This window comes from Pelmatolapia mariae, linkage group LG3_W, assembly GCF_036321145.2.
Source record: "Pelmatolapia mariae isolate MD_Pm_ZW linkage group LG3_W, Pm_UMD_F_2, whole genome shotgun sequence".
Classification (NCBI taxonomy): Eukaryota; Metazoa; Chordata; class Actinopteri; order Cichliformes; family Cichlidae; genus Pelmatolapia; species Pelmatolapia mariae.
The window spans coordinates 43,644,927-43,667,238 of NC_086229.1; the positions used below are offsets into that span (position 1 = coordinate 43,644,927).

A 22,312-nucleotide genomic window follows, 5' to 3' on the forward strand; every position below is an offset into this window, starting at 1 on the left:
CCAGCATAGGAATAACACAAGGTACACCTTGGCTTAGGGAAATATTAAAGACATGTTCCCATACCGGGAGTTGAACCCGGGCCGCCTGGGTGAAAACCAGGAATCCTAACCGCTAGACCATATGGGAGTGGGGTGCCTGCACTCCACTGTCGTGAAATCAAGGACACTCTTGTAACTCTGCAGTCATGGTGAGTGCAACACAGCACCACCTTAACCACTCCCCCACTGGCTGCAGCTTCTGGTTAAAAGCAGTAACTAGTCAGGGATGACACCATGAGCGAAAACCAACAAATTAACTTGAAAACTGGTGGAAAATTCTGCAAGTTGTTAAGACTTCAAAGCCCTCCATCAAAAGATTTACTCTTGAGGAGATTCCTGCAAGTTGGACTTGGCATACATGTGGCAACAGAATTTAATCTCCATGCCATGTAGGGCTTTCCATTTATTGGCAAGACATGAAACCCAACACCAAGGGAACTTTGCAGCGAGATCTGCGTGGCAGCAGTGGGATTCGAACCCACGCCCCCGAAGAGACTGGAGCCTTAATCCAGCACCTTAGACCGCTCGGTCATGCTACCACTACAACTAGCAACCTCCTAGCCAAGTGCTAGACGGTAAAACTTGAAAAGGTGCAGCACAAACTAGAAGCCCAGAACATTCAGCAATGCTCTTAATGTTGTAGGAAAGAAATGGTCTCATACTTCACTGAGTGTTTTTGGACAGGATGGCATCTGCCTGCCCTGGGTAAGATCCTATTGCAGCAATGAGATTTCAACCCACACATGTGAAGAGCCCAAAGCCTTAACCCAGGTGCTTAGACCTCACAACCTAACACCTTACAATGCGGTGGACTTGAAGCACACTTGAGTGGCATGTGGTTACAGCAGGGGAAACAGCAAAGCTTGCAAAGGTGTAACACAAATGGAACATGTTTCTTCAACTTCATAAACAGTACCTTTGCATAATACCCAAAACTGATTAACAATAGTGATCAGTTTGTTTGCACTGATTAACAATGGGCTGTTGGCTCACTTCCATCATCATTCACATGCAAATTGCCACAACCATTGAACAATGGACAGGACTACCATTCCCAGAGAGTTGGGGAATGGCTGCAATCACAGCACTGAAAGATGGTGAAACATGTACCCTTAGTCCTGCTCCCTCGGTTCAAATATGGCCATTTGCTTTTCACATAAATGGCCTCCTTGACTCCCCGCTCACACTATCCTTCCTCCCTGCCCAGAATGTGTACATCCTCATCAGTAGAAGAGTGGCCACTGGACTATAGGTCTAAACAGACTGCTGAGTCCTAGCCTGACCAGTTAGCTGTTTTGTGTTGTGACATGCGCTTAGCCAGGGGTTGGCTGGTTTTCCTAATGTTTCCTTCATGGCAATCCTAAGGGGAAGAGGGAAACGTCTGTATTCTGCTCCTGCTTGGAGAGTATTGACTGGAGGTTGCAAAAGGGTATGTTGTGCTGCACTAAGAACCTCCTTGTCATTGCTTTGTTCACTAGCACATTGTCACATTTACAAAAGCTAACAGGTAGCTGCCAACAAGCATGCCCATTTATCCCAGCATAGGAATAACACAAGGTACACCTTGGCTTAGGGAAATATTAAAGACATGTTCCCATACCGGGAGTTGAACCCGGGCCGCCTGGGTGAAAACCAGGAATCCTAACCGCTAGACCATATGGGAGTGGGGTGCCTGCACTCCACTGTCGTGAAATCAAGGACACTCTTGTAACTCTGCAGTCATGGTGAGTGCAACACAGCACCACCTTAACCACTCCCCCACTGGCTGCAGCTTCTGGTTAAAAGCAGTAACTAGTCAGGGATGACACCATGAGCGAAAACCAACAAATTAACTTGAAAACTGGTGGAAAATTCTGCAAGTTGTTAAGACTTCAAAGCCCTCCATCAAAAGATTTACTCTTGAGGAGATTCCTGCAAGTTGGACTTGGCATACATGTGGCAACAGAATTTAATCTCCATGCCATGTAGGGCTTTCCATTTATTGGCAAGACATGAAACCCAACACCAAGGGAACTTTGCAGCGAGATCTGCGTGGCAGCAGTGGGATTCGAACCCACGCCCCCGAAGAGACTGGAGCCTTAATCCAGCACCTTAGACCGCTCGGTCATGCTACCACTACAACTAGCAACCTCCTAGCCAAGTGCTAGACGGTAAAACTTGAAAAGGTGCAGCACAAACTAGAAGCCCAGAACATTCAGCAATGCTCTTAATGTTGTAGGAAAGAAATGGTCTCATACTTCACTGAGTGTTTTTGGACAGGATGGCATCTGCCTGCCCTGGGTAAGATCCTATTGCAGCAATGAGATTTCAACCCACACATGTGAAGAGCCCAAAGCCTTAACCCAGGTGCTTAGACCTCACAACCTAACACCTTACAATGCGGTGGACTTGAAGCACACTTGAGTGGCATGTGGTTACAGCAGGGGAAACAGCAAAGCTTGCAAAGGTGTAACACAAATGGAACATGTTTCTTCAACTTCATAAACAGTACCTTTGCATAATACCCAAAACTGATTAACAATAGTGATCAGTTTGTTTGCACTGATTAACAATGGGCTGTTGGCTCACTTCCATCATCATTCACATGCAAATTGCCACAACCATTGAACAATGGACTGGACTACCATTCCCAGAGAGTTGGGGAATGGCTGCAATCACAGCACTGAAAGATGGTGAAACATGTACCCTTAGTCCTGCTCCCTCGGTTCAAATATGGCCATTTGCTTTTCACATAAATGGCCTCCTTGACTCCCCGCTCACACTATCCTTCCTCCCTGCCCAGAATGTGTACATCCTCATCAGTAGAAGAGTGGCCACTGGACTATAGGTCTAAACAGACTGCTGAGTCCTAGCCTGACCAGTTAGCTGTTTTGTGTTGTGACATGCGCTTAGCCAGGGGTTGGCTGGTTTTCCTAATGTTTCCTTCATGGCAATCCTAAGGGGAAGAGGGAAACGTCTGTATTCTGCTCCTGCTTGGAGAGTATTGACTGGAGGTTGCAAAAGGGTATGTTGTGCTGCACTAAGAACCTCCTTGTCATTGCTTTGTTCACTAGCACATTGTCACATTTACAAAAGCTAACAGGTAGCTGCCAACAAGCATGCCCATTTATCCCAGCATAGGAATAACACAAGGTACACCTTGGCTTAGGGAAACATTAAAGACATGTTCCCATACCGGGAGTTGAACCCGGGCCGCCTGGGTGAAAACCAGGAATCCTAACCGCTAGACCATATGGGAGTGGGGTGCCTGCACTCCACTGTCGTGAAATCAAGGACACTCTTGTAACTCTGCAGTCATGGTGAGTGCAACACAGCACCACCTTAACCACTCCCCCACTGGCTGCAGCTTCTGGTTAAAAGCAGTAACTAGTCAGGGATGACACCATGAGCGAAAACCAACAAATTAACTTGAAAACTGGTGGAAAATTCTGCAAGTTGTTAAGACTTCAAAGCCCTCCATCAAAAGATTTACTCTTGAGGAGATTCCTGCAAGTTGGACTTGGCATACATGTGGCAACAGAATTTAATCTCCATGCCATGTAGGGCTTTCCATTTATTGGCAAGACATGAAACCCAACACCAAGGGAACTTTGCAGCGAGATCTGCGTGGCAGCAGTGGGATTCGAACCCACGCCCCCGAAGAGACTGGAGCCTTAATCCAGCACCTTAGACCGCTCGGTCATGCTACCACTACAACTAGCAACCTCCTAGCCAAGTGCTAGACGGTAAAACTTGAAAAGGTGCAGCACAAACTAGAAGCCCAGAACATTCAGCAATGCTCTTAATGTTGTAGGAAAGAAATGGTCTCATACTTCACTGAGTGTTTTTGGACAGGATGGCATCTGCCTGCCCTGGGTAAGATCCTATTGCAGCAATGAGATTTCAACCCACACGTGTGAAGAGCCCAAAGCCTTAACCCAGGTGCTTAGACCTCACAACCTAACACCTTACAATGCGGTGGACTTGAAGCACACTTGAGTGGCATGTGGTTACAGCAGGGGAAACAGCAAAGCTTGCAAAGGTGTAACACAAATGGAACATGTTTCTTCAACTTCATAAACAGTACCTTTGCATAATACCCAAAACTGATTAACAATAGTGATCAGTTTGTTTGCACTGATTAACAATGGGCTGTTGGCTCACTTCCATCATCATTCACATGCAAATTGCCACAACCATTGAACAATGGACAGGACTACCATTCCCAGAGAGTTGGGGAATGGCTGCAATCACAGCACTGAAAGATGGTGAAACATGTACCCTTAGTCCTGCTCCCTCGGTTCAAATATGGCCATTTGCTTTTCACATAAATGGCCTCCTTGACTCCCCGCTCACACTATCCTTCCTCCCTGCCCAGAATGTGTACATCCTCATCAGTAGAAGAGTGGCCACTGGACTATAGGTCTAAACAGACTGCTGAGTCCTAGCCTGACCAGTTAGCTGTTTTGTGTTGTGACATGCGCTTAGCCAGGGGTTGGCTGGTTTTCCTAATGTTTCCTTCATGGCAATCCTAAGGGGAAGAGGGAAACGTCTGTATTCTGCTCCTGCTTGGAGAGTATTGACTGGAGGTTGCAAAAGGGTATGTTGTGCTGCACTAAGAACCTCCTTGTCATTGCTTTGTTCACTAGCACATTGTCACATTTACAAAAGCTAACAGGTAGCTGCCAACAAGCATGCCCATTTATCCCAGCATAGGAATAACACAAGGTACACCTTGGCTTAGGGAAATATTAAAGACATGTTCCCATACCGGGAGTTGAACCCGGGCCGCCTGGGTGAAAACCAGGAATCCTAACCGCTAGACCATATGGGAGTGGGGTGCCTGCACTCCACTGTCGTGAAATCAAGGACACTCTTGTAACTCTGCAGTCATGGTGAGTGCAACACAGCACCACCTTAACCACTCCCCCACTGGCTGCAGCTTCTGGTTAAAAGCAGTAACTAGTCAGGGATGACACCATGAGCGAAAACCAACAAATTAACTTGAAAACTGGTGGAAAATTCTGCAAGTTGTTAAGACTTCAAAGCCCTCCATCAAAAGATTTACTCTTGAGGAGATTCCTGCAAGTTGGACTTGGCATACATGTGGCAACAGAATTTAATCTCCATGCCATGTAGGGCTTTCCATTTATTGGCAAGACATGAAACCCAACACCAAGGGAACTTTGCAGCGAGATCTGCGTGGCAGCAGTGGGATTCGAACCCACGCCCCCGAAGAGACTGGAGCCTTAATCCAGCACCTTAGACCGCTCGGTCATGCTACCACTACAACTAGCAACCTCCTAGCCAAGTGCTAGACGGTAAAACTTGAAAAGGTGCAGCACAAACTAGAAGCCCAGAACATTCAGCAATGCTCTTAATGTTGTAGGAAAGAAATGGTCTCATACTTCACTGAGTGTTTTTGGACAGGATGGCATCTGCCTGCCCTGGGTAAGATCCTATTGCAGCAATGAGATTTCAACCCACACATGTGAAGAGCCCAAAGCCTTAACCCAGGTGCTTAGACCTCACAACCTAACACCTTACAATGCGGTGGACTTGAAGCACACTTGAGTGGCATGTGGTTACAGCAGGGGAAACAGCAAAGCTTGCAAAGGTGTAACACAAATGGAACATGTTTCTTCAACTTCATAAACAGTACCTTTGCATAATACCCAAAACTGATTAACAATAGTGATCAGTTTGTTTGCACTGATTAACAATGGGCTGTTGGCTCACTTCCATCATCATTCACATGCAAATTGCCACAACCATTGAACAATGGACTGGACTACCATTCCCAGAGAGTTGGGGAATGGCTGCAATCACAGCACTGAAAGATGGTGAAACATGTACCCTTAGTCCTGCTCCCTCGGTTCAAATATGGCCATTTGCTTTTCACATAAATGGCCTCCTTGACTCCCCGCTCACACTATCCTTCCTCCCTGCCCAGAATGTGTACATCCTCATCAGTAGAAGAGTGGCCACTGGACTATAGGTCTAAACAGACTGCTGAGTCCTAGCCTGACCAGTTAGCTGTTTTGTGTTGTGACATGCGCTTAGCCAGGGGTTGGCTGGTTTTCCTAATGTTTCCTTCATGGCAATCCTAAGGGGAAGAGGGAAACGTCTGTATTCTGCTCCTGCTTGGAGAGTATTGACTGGAGGTTGCAAAAGGGTATGTTGTGCTGCACTAAGAACCTCCTTGTCATTGCTTTGTTCACTAGCACATTGTCACATTTACAAAAGCTAACAGGTAGCTGCCAACAAGCATGCCCATTTATCCCAGCATAGGAATAACACAAGGTACACCTTGGCTTAGGGAAACATTAAAGACATGTTCCCATACCGGGAGTTGAACCCGGGCCGCCTGGGTGAAAACCAGGAATCCTAACCGCTAGACCATATGGGAGTGGGGTGCCTGCACTCCACTGTCGTGAAATCAAGGACACTCTTGTAACTCTGCAGTCATGGTGAGTGCAACACAGCACCACCTTAACCACTCCCCCACTGGCTGCAGCTTCTGGTTAAAAGCAGTAACTAGTCAGGGATGACACCATGAGCGAAAACCAACAAATTAACTTGAAAACTGGTGGAAAATTCTGCAAGTTGTTAAGACTTCAAAGCCCTCCATCAAAAGATTTACTCTTGAGGAGATTCCTGCAAGTTGGACTTGGCATACATGTGGCAACAGAATTTAATCTCCATGCCATGTAGGGCTTTCCATTTATTGGCAAGACATGAAACCCAACACCAAGGGAACTTTGCAGCGAGATCTGCGTGGCAGCAGTGGGATTCGAACCCACGCCCCCGAAGAGACTGGAGCCTTAATCCAGCACCTTAGACCGCTCGGTCATGCTACCACTACAACTAGCAACCTCCTAGCCAAGTGCTAGACGGTAAAACTTGAAAAGGTGCAGCACAAACTAGAAGCCCAGAACATTCAGCAATGCTCTTAATGTTGTAGGAAAGAAATGGTCTCATACTTCACTGAGTGTTTTTGGACAGGATGGCATCTGCCTGCCCTGGGTAAGATCCTATTGCAGCAATGAGATTTCAACCCACACGTGTGAAGAGCCCAAAGCCTTAACCCAGGTGCTTAGACCTCACAACCTAACACCTTACAATGCGGTGGACTTGAAGCACACTTGAGTGGCATGTGGTTACAGCAGGGGAAACAGCAAAGCTTGCAAAGGTGTAACACAAATGGAACATGTTTCTTCAACTTCATAAACAGTACCTTTGCATAATACCCAAAACTGATTAACAATAGTGATCAGTTTGTTTGCACTGATTAACAATGGGCTGTTGGCTCACTTCCATCATCATTCACATGCAAATTGCCACAACCATTGAACAATGGACAGGACTACCATTCCCAGAGAGTTGGGGAATGGCTGCAATCACAGCACTGAAAGATGGTGAAACATGTACCCTTAGTCCTGCTCCCTCGGTTCAAATATGGCCATTTGCTTTTCACATAAATGGCCTCCTTGACTCCCCGCTCACACTATCCTTCCTCCCTGCCCAGAATGTGTACATCCTCATCAGTAGAAGAGTGGCCACTGGACTATAGGTCTAAACAGACTGCTGAGTCCTAGCCTGACCAGTTAGCTGTTTTGTGTTGTGACATGCGCTTAGCCAGGGGTTGGCTGGTTTTCCTAATGTTTCCTTCATGGCAATCCTAAGGGGAAGAGGGAAACGTCTGTATTCTGCTCCTGCTTGGAGAGTATTGACTGGAGGTTGCAAAAGGGTATGTTGTGCTGCACTAAGAACCTCCTTGTCATTGCTTTGTTCACTAGCACATTGTCACATTTACAAAAGCTAACAGGTAGCTGCCAACAAGCATGCCCATTTATCCCAGCATAGGAATAACACAAGGTACACCTTGGCTTAGGGAAACATTAAAGACATGTTCCCATACCGGGAGTTGAACCCGGGCCGCCTGGGTGAAAACCAGGAATCCTAACCGCTAGACCATATGGGAGTGGGGTGCCTGCACTCCACTGTCGTGAAATCAAGGACACTCTTGTAACTCTGCAGTCATGGTGAGTGCAACACAGCACCACCTTAACCACTCCCCCACTTGCTGCAGCTTCTGGTTAAAAGCAGTAACTAGTCAGGGATGACACCATGAGCGAAAACCAACAAATTAACTTGAAAACTGGTGGAAAATTCTGCAAGTTGTTAAGACTTCAAAGCCCTCCATCCAAAGATTTACTCTTGAGGAGATTCCTGCAAGTTGGACTTGGCATACGTGTGGCAACAGAATTTAATCTCCATGCCATGTAGGGCTTTCCATTTATTGGCAAGACATGAAACCCAACACCAAGGGAACTTTGCAGCGAGATCTGCGTGGCAGCAGTGGGATTCGAACCCACGCCCCCGAAGAGACTGGAGCCTTAATCCAGCACCTTAGACCGCTCGGTCATGCTACCACTACAACTAGCAACCTCCTAGCCAAGTGCTAGACGGTAAAACTTGAAAAGGTGCAGCACAAACTAGAAGCCCAGAACATTCAGCAATGCTCTTAATGTTGTAGGAAAGAAATGGTCTCATACTTCACTGAGTGTTTTTGGACAGGATGGCATCTGCCTGCCCTGGGTAAGATCCTATTGCAGCAATGAGATTTCAACCCACACGTGTGAAGAGCCCAAAGCCTTAACCCAGGTGCTTAGACCTCACAACCTAACACCTTACAATGCGGTGGACTTGAAGCACACTTGAGTGGCATGTGGTTACAGCAGGGGAAACAGCAAAGCTTGCAAAGGTGTAACACAAATGGAACATGTTTCTTCAACTTCATAAACAGTACCTTTGCATAATACCCAAAACTGATTAACAATAGTGATCAGTTTGTTTGCACTGATTAACAATGGGCTGTTGGCTCACTTCCATCATCATTCACATGCAAATTGCCACAACCATTGAACAATGGACAGGACTACCATTCCCAGAGAGTTGGGGAATGGCTGCAATCACAGCACTGAAAGATGGTGAAACATGTACCCTTAGTCCTGCTCCCTCGGTTCAAATATGGCCATTTGCTTTTCACATAAATGGCCTCCTTGACTCCCCGCTCACACTATCCTTCCTCCCTGCCCAGAATGTGTACATCCTCATCAGTAGAAGAGTGGCCACTGGACTATAGGTCTAAACAGACTGCTGAGTCCTAGCCTGACCAGTTAGCTGTTTTGTGTTGTGACATGCGCTTAGCCAGGGGTTGGCTGGTTTTCCTAATGTTTCCTTCATGGCAATCCTAAGGGGAAGAGGGAAACGTCTGTATTCTGCTCCTGCTTGGAGAGTATTGACTGGAGGTTGCAAAAGGGTATGTTGTGCTGCACTAAGAACCTCCTTGTCATTGCTTTGTTCACTAGCACATTGTCACATTTACAAAAGCTAACAGGTAGCTGCCAACAAGCATGCCCATTTATCCCAGCATAGGAATAACACAAGGTACACCTTGGCTTAGGGAAACATTAAAGACATGTTCCCATACCGGGAGTTGAACCCGGGCCGCCTGGGTGAAAACCAGGAATCCTAACCGCTAGACCATATGGGAGTGGGGTGCCTGCACTCCACTGTCGTGAAATCAAGGACACTCTTGTAACTCTGCAGTCATGGTGAGTGCAACACAGCACCACCTTAACCACTCCCCCACTGGCTGCAGCTTCTGGTTAAAAGCAGTAACTAGTCAGGGATGACACCATGAGCGAAAACCAACAAATTAACTTGAAAACTGGTGGAAAATTCTGCAAGTTGTTAAGACTTCAAAGCCCTCCATCCAAAGATTTACTCTTGAGGAGATTCCTGCAAGTTGGACTTGGCATACGTGTGGCAACAGAATTTAATCTCCATGCCATGTAGGGCTTTCCATTTATTGGCAAGACATGAAACCCAACACCAAGGGAACTTTGCAGCGAGATCTGCGTGGCAGCAGTGGGATTCGAACCCACGCCCCCGAAGAGACTGGAGCCTTAATCCAGCACCTTAGACCGCTCGGTCATGCTACCACTACAACTAGCAACCTCCTAGCCAAGTGCTAGACGGTAAAACTTGAAAAGGTGCAGCACAAACTAGAAGCCCAGAACATTCAGCAATGCTCTTAATGTTGTAGGAAAGAAATGGTCTCATACTTCACTGAGTGTTTTTGGACAGGATGGCATCTGCCTGCCCTGGGTAAGATCCTATTGCAGCAATGAGATTTCAACCCACACGTGTGAAGAGCCCAAAGCCTTAACCCAGGTGCTTAGACCTCACAACCTAACACCTTACAATGCGGTGGACTTGAAGCACACTTGAGTGGCATGTGGTTACAGCAGGGGAAACAGCAAAGCTTGCAAAGGTGTAACACAAATGGAACATGTTTCTTCAACTTCATAAACAGTACCTTTGCATAATACCCAAAACTGATTAACAATAGTGATCAGTTTGTTTGCACTGATTAACAATGGGCTGTTGGCTCACTTCCATCATCATTCACATGCAAATTGCCACAACCATTGAACAATGGACAGGACTACCATTCCCAGAGAGTTGGGGAATGGCTGCAATCACAGCACTGAAAGATGGTGAAACATGTACCCTTAGTCCTGCTCCCTCGGTTCAAATATGGCCATTTGCTTTTCACATAAATGGCCTCCTTGACTCCCCGCTCACACTATCCTTCCTCCCTGCCCAGAATGTGTACATCCTCATCAGTAGAAGAGTGGCCACTGGACTATAGGTCTAAACAGACTGCTGAGTCCTAGCCTGACCAGTTAGCTGTTTTGTGTTGTGACATGCGCTTAGCCAGGGGTTGGCTGGTTTTCCTAATGTTTCCTTCATGGCAATCCTAAGGGGAAGAGGGAAACGTCTGTATTCTGCTCCTGCTTGGAGAGTATTGACTGGAGGTTGCAAAAGGGTATGTTGTGCTGCACTAAGAACCTCCTTGTCATTGCTTTGTTCACTAGCACATTGTCACATTTACAAAAGCTAACAGGTAGCTGCCAACAAGCATGCCCATTTATCCCAGCATAGGAATAACACAAGGTACACCTTGGCTTAGGGAAACATTAAAGACATGTTCCCATACCGGGAGTTGAACCCGGGCCGCCTGGGTGAAAACCAGGAATCCTAACCGCTAGACCATATGGGAGTGGGGTGCCTGCACTCCACTGTCGTGAAATCAAGGACACTCTTGTAACTCTGCAGTCATGGTGAGTGCAACACAGCACCACCTTAACCACTCCCCCACTGGCTGCAGCTTCTGGTTAAAAGCAGTAACTAGTCAGGGATGACACCATGAGCGAAAACCAACAAATTAACTTGAAAACTGGTGGAAAATTCTGCAAGTTGTTAAGACTTCAAAGCCCTCCATCCAAAGATTTACTCTTGAGGAGATTCCTGCAAGTTGGACTTGGCATACGTGTGGCAACAGAATTTAATCTCCATGCCATGTAGGGCTTTCCATTTATTGGCAAGACATGAAACCCAACACCAAGGGAACTTTGCAGCGAGATCTGCGTGGCAGCAGTGGGATTCGAACCCACGCCCCCGAAGAGACTGGAGCCTTAATCCAGCACCTTAGACCGCTCGGTCATGCTACCACTACAACTAGCAACCTCCTAGCCAAGTGCTAGACGGTAAAACTTGAAAAGGTGCAGCACAAACTAGAAGCCCAGAACATTCAGCAATGCTCTTAATGTTGTAGGAAAGAAATGGTCTCATACTTCACTGAGTGTTTTTGGACAGGATGGCATCTGCCTGCCCTGGGTAAGATCCTATTGCAGCAATGAGATTTCAACCCACACGTGTGAAGAGCCCAAAGCCTTAACCCAGGTGCTTAGACCTCACAACCTAACACCTTACAATGCGGTGGACTTGAAGCACACTTGAGTGGCATGTGGTTACAGCAGGGGAAACAGCAAAGCTTGCAAAGGTGTAACACAAATGGAACATGTTTCTTCAACTTCATAAACAGTACCTTTGCATAATACCCAAAACTGATTAACAATAGTGATCAGTTTGTTTGCACTGATTAACAATGGGCTGTTGGCTCACTTCCATCATCATTCACATGCAAATTGCCACAACCATTGAACAATGGACAGGACTACCATTCCCAGAGAGTTGGGGAATGGCTGCAATCACAGCACTGAAAGATGGTGAAACATGTACCCTTAGTCCTGCTCCCTCGGTTCAAATATGGCCATTTGCTTTTCACATAAATGGCCTCCTTGACTCCCCGCTCACACTATCCTTCCTCCCTGCCCAGAATGTGTACATCCTCATCAGTAGAAGAGTGGCCACTGGACTATAGGTCTAAACAGACTGCTGAGTCCTAGCCTGACCAGTTAGCTGTTTTGTGTTGTGACATGCGCTTAGCCAGGGGTTGGCTGGTTTTCCTAATGTTTCCTTCATGGCAATCCTAAGGGGAAGAGGGAAACGTCTGTATTCTGCTCCTGCTTGGAGAGTATTGACTGGAGGTTGCAAAAGGGTATGTTGTGCTGCACTAAGAACCTCCTTGTCATTGCTTTGTTCACTAGCACATTGTCACATTTACAAAAGCTAACAGGTAGCTGCCAACAAGCATGCCCATTTATCCCAGCATAGGAATAACACAAGGTACACCTTGGCTTAGGGAAATATTAAAGACATGTTCCCATACCGGGAGTTGAACCCGGGCCGCCTGGGTGAAAACCAGGAATCCTAACCGCTAGACCATATGGGAGTGGGGTGCCTGCACTCCACTGTCGTGAAATCAAGGACACTCTTGTAACTCTGCAGTCATGGTGAGTGCAACACAGCACCACCTTAACCACTCCCCCACTGGCTGCAGCTTCTGGTTAAAAGCAGTAACTAGTCAGGGATGACACCATGAGCGAAAACCAACAAATTAACTTGAAAACTGGTGGAAAATTCTGCAAGTTGTTAAGACTTCAAAGCCCTCCATCAAAAGATTTACTCTTGAGGAGATTCCTGCAAGTTGGACTTGGCATACGTGTGGCAACAGAATTTAATCTCCATGCCATGTAGGGCTTTCCATTTATTGGCAAGACATGAAACCCAACACCAAGGGAACTTTGCAGCGAGATCTGCGTGGCAGCAGTGGGATTCGAACCCACGCCCCCGAAGAGACTGGAGCCTTAATCCAGCACCTTAGACCGCTCGGTCATGCTACCACTACAACTAGCAACCTCCTAGCCAAGTGCTAGACGGTAAAACTTGAAAAGGTGCAGCACAAACTAGAAGCCCAGAACATTCAGCAATGCTCTTAATGTTGTAGGAAAGAAATGGTCTCATACTTCACTGAGTGTTTTTGGACAGGATGGCATCTGCCTGCCCTGGGTAAGATCCTATTGCAGCAATGAGATTTCAACCCACACGTGTGAAGAGCCCAAAGCCTTAACCCAGGTGCTTAGACCTCACAACCTAACACCTTACAATGCGGTGGACTTGAAGCACACTTGAGTGGCATGTGGTTACAGCAGGGGAAACAGCAAAGCTTGCAAAGGTGTAACACAAATGGAACATGTTTCTTCAACTTCATAAACAGTACCTTTGCATAATACCCAAAACTGATTAACAATAGTGATCAGTTTGTTTGCACTGATTAACAATGGGCTGTTGGCTCACTTCCATCATCATTCACATGCAAATTGCCACAACCATTGAACAATGGACAGGACTACCATTCCCAGAGAGTTGGGGAATGGCTGCAATCACAGCACTGAAAGATGGTGAAACATGTACCCTTAGTCCTGCTCCCTCGGTTCAAATATGGCCATTTGCTTTTCACATAAATGGCCTCCTTGACTCCCCGCTCACACTATCCTTCCTCCCTGCCCAGAATGTGTACATCCTCATCAGTAGAAGAGTGGCCACTGGACTATAGGTCTAAACAGACTGCTGAGTCCTAGCCTGACCAGTTAGCTGTTTTGTGTTGTGACATGCGCTTAGCCAGGGGTTGGCTGGTTTTCCTAATGTTTCCTTCATGGCAATCCTAAGGGGAAGAGGGAAACGTCTGTATTCTGCTCCTGCTTGGAGAGTATTGACTGGAGGTTGCAAAAGGGTATGTTGTGCTGCACTAAGAACCTCCTTGTCATTGCTTTGTTCACTAGCACATTGTCACATTTACAAAAGCTAACAGGTAGCTGCCAACAAGCATGCCCATTTATCCCAGCATAGGAATAACACAAGGTACACCTTGGCTTAGGGAAACATTAAAGACATGTTCCCATACCGGGAGTTGAACCCGGGCCGCCTGGGTGAAAACCAGGAATCCTAACCGCTAGACCATATGGGAGTGGGGTGCCTGCACTCCACTGTCGTGAAATCAAGGACACTCTTGTAACTCTGCAGTCATGGTGAGTGCAACACAGCACCACCTTAACCACTCCCCCACTGGCTGCAGCTTCTGGTTAAAAGCAGTAACTAGTCAGGGATGACACCATGAGCGAAAACCAACAAATTAACTTGAAAACTGGTGGAAAATTCTGCAAGTTGTTAAGACTTCAAAGCCCTCCATCCAAAGATTTACTCTTGAGGAGATTCCTGCAAGTTGGACTTGGCATACGTGTGGCAACAGAATTTAATCTCCATGCCATGTAGGGCTTTCCATTTATTGGCAAGACATGAAACCCAACACCAAGGGAACTTTGCAGCGAGATCTGCGTGGCAGCAGTGGGATTCGAACCCACGCCCCCGAAGAGACTGGAGCCTTAATCCAGCACCTTAGACCGCTCGGTCATGCTACCACTACAACTAGCAACCTCCTAGCCAAGTGCTAGACGGTAAAACTTGAAAAGGTGCAGCACAAACTAGAAGCCCAGAACATTCAGCAATGCTCTTAATGTTGTAGGAAAGAAATGGTCTCATACTTCACTGAGTGTTTTTGGACAGGATGGCATCTGCCTGCCCTGGGTAAGATCCTATTGCAGCAATGAGATTTCAACCCACACGTGTGAAGAGCCCAAAGCCTTAACCCAGGTGCTTAGACCTCACAACCTAACACCTTACAATGCGGTGGACTTGAAGCACACTTGAGTGGCATGTGGTTACAGCAGGGGAAACAGCAAAGCTTGCAAAGGTGTAACACAAATGGAACATGTTTCTTCAACTTCATAAACAGTACCTTTGCATAATACCCAAAACTGATTAACAATAGTGATCAGTTTGTTTGCACTGATTAACAATGGGCTGTTGGCTCACTTCCATCATCATTCACATGCAAATTGCCACAACCATTGAACAATGGACAGGACTACCATTCCCAGAGAGTTGGGGAATGGCTGCAATCACAGCACTGAAAGATGGTGAAACATGTACCCTTAGTCCTGCTCCCTCGGTTCAAATATGGCCATTTGCTTTTCACATAAATGGCCTCCTTGACTCCCCGCTCACACTATCCTTCCTCCCTGCCCAGAATGTGTACATCCTCATCAGTAGAAGAGTGGCCACTGGACTATAGGTCTAAACAGACTGCTGAGTCCTAGCCTGACCAGTTAGCTGTTTTGTGTTGTGACATGCGCTTAGCCAGGGGTTGGCTGGTTTTCCTAATGTTTCCTTCATGGCAATCCTAAGGGGAAGAGGGAAACGTCTGTATTCTGCTCCTGCTTGGAGAGTATTGACTGGAGGTTGCAAAAGGGTATGTTGTGCTGCACTAAGAACCTCCTTGTCATTGCTTTGTTCACTAGCACATTGTCACATTTACAAAAGCTAACAGGTAGCTGCCAACAAGCATGCCCATTTATCCCAGCATAGGAATAACACAAGGTACACCTTGGCTTAGGGAAATATTAAAGACATGTTCCCATACCGGGAGTTGAACCCGGGCCGCCTGGGTGAAAACCAGGAATCCTAACCGCTAGACCATATGGGAGTGGGGTGCCTGCACTCCACTGTCGTGAAATCAAGGACACTCTTGTAACTCTGCAGTCATGGTGAGTGCAACACAGCACCACCTTAACCACTCCCCCACTGGCTGCAGCTTCTGGTTAAAAGCAGTAACTAGTCAGGGATGACACCATGAGCGAAAACCAACAAATTAACTTGAAAACTGGTGGAAAATTCTGCAAGTTGTTAAGACTTCAAAGCCCTCCATCAAAAGATTTACTCTTGAGGAGATTCCTGCAAGTTGGACTTGGCATACGTGTGGCAACAGAATTTAATCTCCATGCCATGTAGGGCTTTCCATTTATTGGCAAGACATGAAACCCAACACCAAGGGAACTTTGCAGCGAGATCTGCGTGGCAGCAGTGGGATTCGAACCCACGCCCCCGAAGAGACTGGAGCCTTAATCCAGCACCTTAGACCGCTCGGTCATGCTACCACTACAACTAGCAACCTCCTAGCCAAGTGCTAGACGGTAAAACTTGAAAAGGTGCAGCACAAACTAGAAGCCCAGAACATTCAGCAATGCTCTTAATGTTGTAGGAAAGAAATGGTCTCATACTTCACTGAGTGTTTTTGGACAGGATGGCATCTGCCTGCCCTGGGTAAGATCCTATTGCAGCAATGAGATTTCAACCCACACGTGTGAAGAGCCCAAAGCCTTAACCCAGGTGCTTAGACCTCACAACCTAACACCTTACAATGCGGTGGACTTGAAGCACACTTGAGTGGCATGTGGTTACAGCAGGGGAAACAGCAAAGCTTGCAAAGGTGTAACACAAATGGAACATGTTTCTTCAACTTCATAAACAGTACCTTTGCATAATACCCAAAACTGATTAACAATAGTGATCAGTTTGTTTGCACTGATTAACAATGGGCTGTTGGCTCACTTCCATCATCATTCACATGCAAATTGCCACAACCATTGAACAATGGACAGGACTACCATTCCCAGAGAGTTGGGGAATGGCTGCAATCACAGCACTGAAAGATGGTGAAACATGTACCCTTAGTCCTGCTCCCTCGGTTCAAATATGGCCATTTGCTTTTCACATAAATGGCCTCCTTGACTCCCCGCTCACACTATCCTTCCTCCCTGCCCAGAATGTGTACATCCTCATCAGTAGAAGAGTGGCCACTGGACTATAGGTCTAAACAGACTGCTGAGTCCTAGCCTGACCAGTTAGCTGTTTTGTGTTGTGACATGCGCTTAGCCAGGGGTTGGCTGGTTTTCCTAATGTTTCCTTCATGGCAATCCTAAGGGGAAGAGGGAAACGTCTGTATTCTGCTCCTGCTTGGAGAGTATTGACTGGAGGTTGCAAAAGGGTATGTTGTGCTGCACTAAGAACCTCCTTGTCATTGCTTTGTTCACTAGCACATTGTCACATTTACAAAAGCTAACAGGTAGCTGCCAACAAGCATGCCCATTTATCCCAGCATAGGAATAACACAAGGTACACCTTGGCTTAGGGAAACATTAAAGACATGTTCCCATACCGGGAGTTGAACCCGGGCCGCCTGGGTGAAAACCAGGAATCCTAACCGCTAGACCATATGGGAGTGGGGTGCCTGCACTCCACTGTCGTGAAATCAAGGACACTCTTGTAACTCTGCAGTCATGGTGAGTGCAACACAGCACCACCTTAACCACTCCCCCACTGGCTGCAGCTTCTGGTTAAAAGCAGTAACTAGTCAGGGATGACACCATGAGCGAAAACCAACAAATTAACTTGAAAACTGGTGGAAAATTCTGCAAGTTGTTAAGACTTCAAAGCCCTCCATCAAAAGATTTACTCTTGAGGAGATTCCTGCAAGTTGGACTTGGCATACGTGTGGCAACAGAATTTAATCTCCATGCCATGTAGGGCTTTCCATTTATTGGCAAGACATGAAACCCAACACCAAGGGAACTTTGCAGCGAGATCTGCGTGGCAGCAGTGGGATTCGAACCCACGCCCCCGAAGAGACTGGAGCCTTAATCCAGCACCTTAGACCGCTCGGTCATGCTACCACTACAACTAGCAACCTCCTAGCCAAGTGCTAGACGGTAAAACTTGAAAAGGTGCAGCACAAACTAGAAGCCCAGAACATTCAGCAATGCTCTTAATGTTGTAGGAAAGAAATGGTCTCATACTTCACTGAGTGTTTTTGGACAGGATGGCATCTGCCTGCCCTGGGTAAGATCCTATTGCAGCAATGAGATTTCAACCCACACGTGTGAAGAGCCCAAAGCCTTAACCCAGGTGCTTAGACCTCACAACCTAACACCTTACAATGCGGTGGACTTGAAGCACACTTGAGTGGCATGTGGTTACAGCAGGGGAAACAGCAAAGCTTGCAAAGGTGTAACACAAATGGAACATGTTTCTTCAACTTCATAAACAGTACCTTTGCATAATACCCAAAACTGATTAACAATAGTGATCAGTTTGTTTGCACTGATTAACAATGGGCTGTTGGCTCACTTCCATCATCATTCACATGCAAATTGCCACAACCATTGAACAATGGACAGGACTACCATTCCCAGAGAGTTGGGGAATGGCTGCAATCACAGCACTGAAAGATGGTGAAACATGTACCCTTAGTCCTGCTCCCTCGGTTCAAATATGGCCATTTGCTTTTCACATAAATGGCCTCCTTGACTCCCCGCTCACACTATCCTTCCTCCCTGCCCAGAATGTGTACATCCTCATCAGTAGAAGAGTGGCCACTGGACTATAGGTCTAAACAGACTGCTGAGTCCTAGCCTGACCAGTTAGCTGTTTTGTGTTGTGACATGCGCTTAGCCAGGGGTTGGCTGGTTTTCCTAATGTTTCCTTCATGGCAATCCTAAGGGGAAGAGGGAAACGTCTGTATTCTGCTCCTGCTTGGAGAGTATTGACTGGAGGTTGCAAAAGGGTATGTTGTGCTGCACTAAGAACCTCCTTGTCATTGCTTTGTTCACTAGCACATTGTCACATTTACAAAAGCTAACAGGTAGCTGCCAACAAGCATGCCCATTTATCCCAGCATAGGAATAACACAAGGTACACCTTGGCTTAGGGAAATATTAAAGACATGTTCCCATACCGGGAGTTGAACCCGGGCCGCCTGGGTGAAAACCAGGAATCCTAACCGCTAGACCATATGGGAGTGGGGTGCCTGCACTCCACTGTCGTGAAATCAAGGACACTCTTGTAACTCTGCAGTCATGGTGAGTGCAACACAGCACCACCTTAACCACTCCCCCACTGGCTGCAGCTTCTGGTTAAAAGCAGTAACTAGTCAGGGATGACACCATGAGCGAAAACCAACAAATTAACTTGAAAACTGGTGGAAAATTCTGCAAGTTGTTAAGACTTCAAAGCCCTCCATCAAAAGATTTACTCTTGAGGAGATTCCTGCAAGTTGGACTTGGCATACATGTGGCAACAGAATTTAATCTCCATGCCATGTAGGGCTTTCCATTTATTGGCAAGACATGAAACCCAACACCAAGGGAACTTTGCAGCGAGATCTGCGTGGCAGCAGTGGGATTCGAACCCACGCCCCCGAAGAGACTGGAGCCTTAATCCAGCACCTTAGACCGCTCGGTCATGCTACCACTACAACTAGCAACCTCCTAGCCAAGTGCTAGACGGTAAAACTTGAAAAGGTGCAGCACAAACTAGAAGCCCAGAACATTCAGCAATGCTCTTAATGTTGTAGGAAAGAAATGGTCTCATACTTCACTGAGTGTTTTTGGACAGGATGGCATCTGCCTGCCCTGGGTAAGATCCTATTGCAGCAATGAGATTTCAACCCACACGTGTGAAGAGCCCAAAGCCTTAACCCAGGTGCTTAGACCTCACAACCTAACACCTTACAATGCGGTGGACTTGAAGCACACTTGAGTGGCATGTGGTTACAGCAGGGGAAACAGCAAAGCTTGCAAAGGTGTAACACAAATGGAACATGTTTCTTCAACTTCATAAACAGTACCTTTGCATAATACCCAAAACTGATTAACAATAGTGATCAGTTTGTCTGCACTGATTAACAATGGGCTGTTGGCTCACTTCCATCATCATTCACATGCAAATTGCCACAACCATTGAACAATGGACAGGACTACCATTCCCAGAGAGTTGGGGAATGGCTGCAATCACAGCACTGAAAGATGGCGAAACATGTACCCTTAGTCCTGCTCCCTCGGTTCAAATATGGCCATTTGCTTTTCACATAAATGGCCTCCTTGACTCCCCGCTCACACTATCCTTCCTCCCTGCCCAGAATGTGTACATCCTCATCAGTAGAAGAGTGGCCACTGGACTATAGGTCTAAACAGGAATTTTTGAGCAGGATGGCATCTGCCTGCCCATATACATCCATTTGCCCAAAAAACAACACAGGCTGCCTTCTGTGGTCAATGTAAATGTCACAGTAACCCTTTGTTGGTCTACAGCTAATCAAGCTTTGGTTTCTTTACAGTGCGTGAAAATTAGACAGTACAAAAGCAAAAGCAAAAATAGAAGGTTACATCTAAGACAGGTCTCAAACTTCCAGTTAATATTCATGTCAGATTGACCAGTACTGAATGAGGTAACTACTGCCTTCATGTAGGCGGAGAAGAACATCTACTGGTAATATCGACTGATTACCCCTATGTAACAGACTGATTGAAAAACAGCTGTAATGCCACCCATATGCAACATCAAACTGAAAACAAAGCAAAAGCAGGCTGGGTATGACTCATAAATGACACCAAACACAAATGTGGAGACCATAAAGAATGAGGTGCTAACAGAGGAAATAGCAGGTCTGTGTGATGTTTACAAACACACACACACACACGTACAGTTTATTCAGACTATGTCCAAACTGCAGAGCATCATGGTTGCCAGGCAGTGGGCTGGTAGCAGGAGGCATGGGCACACAAACACACACACACACACACACACACACACACACACGTTAGGGTGTCCGGGTCCATGTGTTCAGAGTCGGAACTGTGTGTTCTGCTGCTTTATCCCGTCTAAAGCTCAGCATCCTCTCCACAACGCCCTGCCAATAAAAACGCCCCTGACAGCGCTGAAAGCAGCCAGGTTTCATCTCCTCTCTCCTCCTCGACTCTTTAATCAGACAACCAAAAACTAAACTACCAAAGTTTTTAACTAAGTTTGAGGACCTTTGAGAACTGACTTCTGCTTTCAAATAAATAAAGCTCCCTGTCACTCATTGTTCGAGCAAATTCATGATCATGATTGATATCCAATCCAATCCAATTTTATTTATAAAGCACTTTTAAAATACCCAGCACAGGACCAAAGTGCTGTACAGAAAATAAGTTAAAAAAAACAATAGAATATCAGAAAACAGCAAAAATAAATAAATAAAACACATAATGCATAAAATTAAAACAGCCCTGTATTAAAAGAAAAACAAGATAAAACAGCATCGAATCAACTAAAAACAACTAAAATAAAAAAATAATAATAATACAAACCAACATCTCACGTGGTGTCAAAGGCCAGGGTAAAGAGGTGGGTTTTCAAGAGTGACTTAAAAACAGGTAAAGAAGTGGCCTGTCTAATCTCTAAAGGAAGCTCGTTCCACGTTCCACAGATATAGCATATCAAATAGTCCTCCACGACCAAGAATTGTTAAAAGCAATCACCATTTGTTGTGCCTACCGGGATTTTCTTTTTTTCAATTCAATTCAATTTTAATAGCAAAAAAGAAAAGACCCTACAATATAGTACAAAGAAAACAGAGAATGACATGTCAAGTTTGTTTTTTTTCAAGTGACTCTTCAAAGATTGTACTTTTTTAATCCGTCTGTAAGAACTGAGGCCTAAAGGCTGCCTATAAGCTAAAAACAAGATTGACAAAATAACAAATGACAAATTGCAAAGTAAAATTCTCCACCCGGATGTCTACGTGCATGCCAGTCCTCAACTGTTCAAACAAACCTGTTCATGGAGTTGAACAGATTTGCTGGTGTTAGATTACAACATTTAAATGTAATATCATTAGGCTACTTAAAAGAATTTTATTGTTTTACCGTCTCATCTACATTACAGAAAATTGCCTTTTTCAGGTTTACCATCACTGTGTAGTAAAACTACTTATTGTTATATAGTTTGCAAAGTTTTGACAAAACAACCTTGACCACCAGACAGTGGACACGACTATAAAAACGCGTCTTACCGCCTCACCTGAATCTGTCATGTCAACAGTCATGACTGTGTCCTTTTTCCTGCGAAACTAACTAATATAATGATAGAGACAAGCAGGCTGAAGAGTCAACTGGAAACCAAACAGTGTTTCCCATGGCTCAGGTAGAGTAAAATTAGGATGGCAGCTTTTTTTCAACAAGGAAAAATTACTGGTTGCCCAGTGGCTACATTGGATTTTTTTCTTTTTTTTTCTTCTTTTCTTTTTTCTACTGTTGGAGAC

At 45.9% G+C, this 22,312-nt stretch overlaps 1 protein-coding gene and 26 non-coding genes across 27 annotated transcripts in view; all 27 read right to left on the reverse strand.

Moving 5' to 3' along the window:
• nhsl2 (NHS-like 2) overlaps nucleotides 1–22,312 on the reverse strand; it is a 221,637-nt gene that overhangs the window by 180,755 nt on the left and 18,570 nt on the right. The gene's annotated exons all lie outside the window — the stretch shown is intronic.
• On the reverse strand, nucleotides 56–127 carry trnae-uuc (transfer RNA glutamic acid (anticodon UUC)). Its single transcript has one exon. It is a non-coding gene; the product is annotated as a tRNA-Glu (tRNA).
• On the reverse strand, nucleotides 497–578 carry trnal-aag (transfer RNA leucine (anticodon AAG)). Its single transcript has one exon. It is a non-coding gene; the product is annotated as a tRNA-Leu (tRNA).
• On the reverse strand, nucleotides 1,631–1,702 carry trnae-uuc (transfer RNA glutamic acid (anticodon UUC)). Its single transcript has one exon. It is a non-coding gene; the product is annotated as a tRNA-Glu (tRNA).
• On the reverse strand, nucleotides 2,072–2,153 carry trnal-aag (transfer RNA leucine (anticodon AAG)). Its single transcript has one exon. It is a non-coding gene; the product is annotated as a tRNA-Leu (tRNA).
• Nucleotides 3,206–3,277, reverse strand: trnae-uuc (transfer RNA glutamic acid (anticodon UUC)). The gene has a single exon. It is a non-coding gene; the product is annotated as a tRNA-Glu (tRNA).
• trnal-aag (transfer RNA leucine (anticodon AAG)) lies at nucleotides 3,647–3,728 on the reverse strand. The gene has a single exon. It is a non-coding gene; the product is annotated as a tRNA-Leu (tRNA).
• On the reverse strand, nucleotides 4,781–4,852 carry trnae-uuc (transfer RNA glutamic acid (anticodon UUC)). Its single transcript has one exon. It is a non-coding gene; the product is annotated as a tRNA-Glu (tRNA).
• Nucleotides 5,222–5,303, reverse strand: trnal-aag (transfer RNA leucine (anticodon AAG)). The gene has a single exon. It is a non-coding gene; the product is annotated as a tRNA-Leu (tRNA).
• On the reverse strand, nucleotides 6,356–6,427 carry trnae-uuc (transfer RNA glutamic acid (anticodon UUC)). The gene has a single exon. It is a non-coding gene; the product is annotated as a tRNA-Glu (tRNA).
• Nucleotides 6,797–6,878, reverse strand: trnal-aag (transfer RNA leucine (anticodon AAG)). Its single transcript has one exon. It is a non-coding gene; the product is annotated as a tRNA-Leu (tRNA).
• Nucleotides 7,931–8,002, reverse strand: trnae-uuc (transfer RNA glutamic acid (anticodon UUC)). Its single transcript has one exon. It is a non-coding gene; the product is annotated as a tRNA-Glu (tRNA).
• Nucleotides 8,372–8,453, reverse strand: trnal-aag (transfer RNA leucine (anticodon AAG)). Its single transcript has one exon. It is a non-coding gene; the product is annotated as a tRNA-Leu (tRNA).
• Nucleotides 9,506–9,577, reverse strand: trnae-uuc (transfer RNA glutamic acid (anticodon UUC)). Its single transcript has one exon. It is a non-coding gene; the product is annotated as a tRNA-Glu (tRNA).
• trnal-aag (transfer RNA leucine (anticodon AAG)) lies at nucleotides 9,947–10,028 on the reverse strand. The gene has a single exon. It is a non-coding gene; the product is annotated as a tRNA-Leu (tRNA).
• trnae-uuc (transfer RNA glutamic acid (anticodon UUC)) lies at nucleotides 11,081–11,152 on the reverse strand. The gene has a single exon. It is a non-coding gene; the product is annotated as a tRNA-Glu (tRNA).
• On the reverse strand, nucleotides 11,522–11,603 carry trnal-aag (transfer RNA leucine (anticodon AAG)). The gene has a single exon. It is a non-coding gene; the product is annotated as a tRNA-Leu (tRNA).
• On the reverse strand, nucleotides 12,656–12,727 carry trnae-uuc (transfer RNA glutamic acid (anticodon UUC)). Its single transcript has one exon. It is a non-coding gene; the product is annotated as a tRNA-Glu (tRNA).
• On the reverse strand, nucleotides 13,097–13,178 carry trnal-aag (transfer RNA leucine (anticodon AAG)). The gene has a single exon. It is a non-coding gene; the product is annotated as a tRNA-Leu (tRNA).
• On the reverse strand, nucleotides 14,231–14,302 carry trnae-uuc (transfer RNA glutamic acid (anticodon UUC)). The gene has a single exon. It is a non-coding gene; the product is annotated as a tRNA-Glu (tRNA).
• On the reverse strand, nucleotides 14,672–14,753 carry trnal-aag (transfer RNA leucine (anticodon AAG)). Its single transcript has one exon. It is a non-coding gene; the product is annotated as a tRNA-Leu (tRNA).
• Nucleotides 15,806–15,877, reverse strand: trnae-uuc (transfer RNA glutamic acid (anticodon UUC)). Its single transcript has one exon. It is a non-coding gene; the product is annotated as a tRNA-Glu (tRNA).
• trnal-aag (transfer RNA leucine (anticodon AAG)) lies at nucleotides 16,247–16,328 on the reverse strand. The gene has a single exon. It is a non-coding gene; the product is annotated as a tRNA-Leu (tRNA).
• Nucleotides 17,381–17,452, reverse strand: trnae-uuc (transfer RNA glutamic acid (anticodon UUC)). Its single transcript has one exon. It is a non-coding gene; the product is annotated as a tRNA-Glu (tRNA).
• Nucleotides 17,822–17,903, reverse strand: trnal-aag (transfer RNA leucine (anticodon AAG)). The gene has a single exon. It is a non-coding gene; the product is annotated as a tRNA-Leu (tRNA).
• On the reverse strand, nucleotides 18,956–19,027 carry trnae-uuc (transfer RNA glutamic acid (anticodon UUC)). Its single transcript has one exon. It is a non-coding gene; the product is annotated as a tRNA-Glu (tRNA).
• trnal-aag (transfer RNA leucine (anticodon AAG)) lies at nucleotides 19,397–19,478 on the reverse strand. Its single transcript has one exon. It is a non-coding gene; the product is annotated as a tRNA-Leu (tRNA).